This window comes from Puntigrus tetrazona, chromosome 3 (assembly GCF_018831695.1).
Source record: "Puntigrus tetrazona isolate hp1 chromosome 3, ASM1883169v1, whole genome shotgun sequence".
Classification (NCBI taxonomy): Eukaryota; Metazoa; Chordata; class Actinopteri; order Cypriniformes; family Cyprinidae; genus Puntigrus; species Puntigrus tetrazona.
In genome coordinates, this window is record NC_056701.1 from 28,088,691 (window position 1) to 28,092,294 (window position 3,604).

Below are 3,604 nucleotides of genomic sequence, written 5' to 3' on the forward strand. Positions count from 1 at the left end.
ACATTTCATTTGACGTTAAGTTTTTAAGCACACTTAAAGTGGCCTATTATTTTATATACATTATATTAAATATATTTTCTCTAATTATTACTTTTAAGATTATAAGTACATTTTGTTCACATTCAGCACGATTACAAAAACCTCATTTTCGCAAAGGCTGAGAACAGAATAATTTTTTAAAAACATCTACCTTTATTATTGACTCTTTTCAGGATGATAGTGTTGGTGTGGTTGTATTTGGTAGAGTGCAAAAGCTTAAAGTTACAAACTCCGTGGCTTCCAAAACATGTTATTAAACTTCTGTCAATATGATTACATTTAGTCATTCATCTATATCAAAATGTGTTGAGATGTCTGTTAAGAGAGTCCTCTTTCCTCAATCAACACTTCCCCTAAACTAAGATCCAGTGCAGAGATGTTCTCAAAGAGCACAGAATCCTTTATATCTTTGATTCTCTTTTAGATCCTTCTGTGAGAAATAAATGTTTAAAAGTACAAATATTCCATTAAATAATCTACTAATATCATGTGGCCTCTCAAACATGTTTGTAGTCAGGAAGTCTGCATGAACAATGATAAAAGAATTTGAAAAAAGTCACACTGTATAAAACGCCAACAAAGTGTTTAATGTCAGATATAGTGAAATATCTTGTTTCAGTCAAGCATGACAACACAATGATTCTTGCCAATACTTGAAATGAAGCAAACAATTTAAATAAAGTTTATGTAAAAAACTATAAAATAACTATTATTATTACGCATTACGCTTTCTCAGCATGAACATAGTGGCTCCGAAACCAAACTGATCAAATTAAAAAAAAACTATACCTAATTTGTTGAAGTAAAGCGCGAATTGCTCATGCGCATATTAGATTAAAACACTGAAGGCGGGAAGTCGACTATAGGCGCGACGGAGACTCAACGGTAGCAAGGAAGAATTAATGATGAGGAGATTATACAAGGTTAGATACTTTCTTCATTCATAATTGATGCAGACTTAAACATAAACTATTTTTATGATTTGATTCTTCGATGTAATCCATATTGATTCACTGTCACGGCACTTTTTGGCGAATGAACTAAGTTAACGTTAGATATTTTCCGCCCTTGCTAACATGTAACGTCACTATCGTTTGAGTATGTGCATCAGTTTTGCATTTAACTTTAATCAGATTACACTTGCGTGTTTTGTTTAGTTTTTTATCTCGAAGCAAACAGAACGTGCAACGTTCAAAGGATTTCGGCTAAAAACTAATCTGTCATCAATGATCTGAAACTTGAATCATTTTAAGATATATGTGGTAGACTATACTAATCTTTTTGGCAAGACTTAAAAATAATAGATTAGCCACCGTAACATTAGCTTTTGCTTTTCTATAAATATGCTTTACAAATATGATGAATAGTTGTAGAAACACACTCGACACCAACATGTAAAAGTTTGTAGGATCATGTCATGTTAAAAGTCTTTTCATGTAACGTCATGTCATTTTTATGTCGTTTTTAATTTTACAGAAACACAGTGACATCATTCCACATCTGTTTAAGGTCAATCAGTCATCTTTTCGGTCTTTTGACATTTAGTTATATGAGCATACAAAAGGTTGCAAAGTTGTGATTTCATTAAAAAAACACAAATTATATGTCATCTTTACTATTTCAGAGACCTGATCATTGTGACTTTCCACATTGTCTCCAGTTTGGAGCACTCACTTCATTACAGTAAGAGTTGTTTTATTGAACTATAGTCTGTTCACACTAAAGTTTACTTGTTCACTTACGTGGTAAAAGCGTTAATGTTCTCACATTCTTTTTTTTTACTTTTAGGTATGTGATATTTGGGAATGTGGCAATGTAAGTATCCAGTAGGTATGAGTTATTGAAACATTCTCAAACATGGATATTTTGGGGCTAGGTTCAGGCATCCTTGTGTAGATATGCAGTACACCCCTCTGCTGTGAGTAAGACACGTGTTGCAGACCTAAATGCTGAAATGTGAAAACCTGTTGTATGAATAAAAAAAAGTGTTTAAAACTTGATATATTTGTGTTTTGTGTTGTAGGAGAAAGCACAGTGTTTATCATATTACAGTGTTACCCTGAAAATGTGAAATTAATGTTTGATGTTTAAGTATGGTTCCTTGCTGATCCCTGTTACTAGAAGGCACACTAAAATTTTAAGTAAAAAACTAAAAACATAACCACTGAAAGGCTGTGTTTGAAGGATTCATAAAACTTTAGAAAACAGCTGGCTTTATTTGTCAAGCACTGCAGTATGTCTTCTATTTTTTGGTCAGATTGAATGTAACTTTTGACTGATGGAGCGATTACAATAAATGTTTAAAAACTATTCATTTAATACAAGTAAGAAATTGTAAGGTGACTATATAAAGCAAGTAACAATAACTTATTGAAAATAAATAAATTTTATGTATTAAACAAGCATAAATCCCAGTTCATTGGTTATCATAAAATTTAATTCATTTACATTAACTGAACATGAACGGGTGAAGCTTAAGCAATTGTTCATTTTTGCATTAACTTTATGTGAATTAATTGGATGGAAAATTGAAAGTTTTAACTTTTGGGGTTAAATATTTTTTTGAGTGCATGATAACGACTCTGTGCTGTCGCTCATGTGCGTTTAACTCATAAATACAATGTATCTGACATGACTTGAACACACCGACTGTCTACGGGGCTTTGTTTTTAAGTGCTCATTTGCTGTTCTTCTGCTAGTGGTTCACCTCAGGTGCCATGTCCTAGACATCTTGACCTGTGGACAGACTTTATTTACAAAGGACATATTCACAGGTGATTTGTTTTATTGGCTGCGGTTTCATTGTCAAAGTGGCTTGGACTAAGGGGACCGCTGAGGCTGGGTGGGAGGGTTTCAGAGGATCGGTCTGTTTTGATATCTGTTGAAGAAGTATTTGTATACAACTGCATATGACCCCTTTATCCAAAAGCAATAAAAAATGTATCCCAATAAAAGAAAATAACCAATGGAAAAAGATGACAGTACATATTCACGTTACAAAATACATTCTTGTCAACATCTGATCTCTGTCAGCCTGGGTAAGAGCTCACATCCGTCATCCTGTGTCATTGTGATGCTTTTATCATTTCTTCTCTGGAATGATCCACAGCACAAGCTATTTAAACAATAAATGTGTCTGTAATGTCTTTATTTACTAGATAAAAAAAGCTAATCAGTTGGAGAGAGAAATCAGCTCAGGTCCAGTTTCCATCACTGAATATATAATGAAGGTTCTGGAAAAGACAATAAAGATATCCAAAGACCTGTTCAGAAGTGTGGCAATGGTAAATATATTCAATGATTATAATATAGTATGAATCATAACAATTTATTACGTAAATGGTAGGCTATTAAATGTCCACAATAACAATTTAATTTAACTTAGCACTTCACTATTCATTCTCTCTTGCTGTCTCTCTCTTTTTTTATTAAGGATAATTCTCTGTTCGAGGAGCGCAAAAATTCTACTTCTATATTTGCGTCAATATCAAGCAGTAATTGAACCTGTTTGCTCCAGAGAGGTGCGCAATAGCGAATGGCACGTGACACAACAGCGTTACGTTTT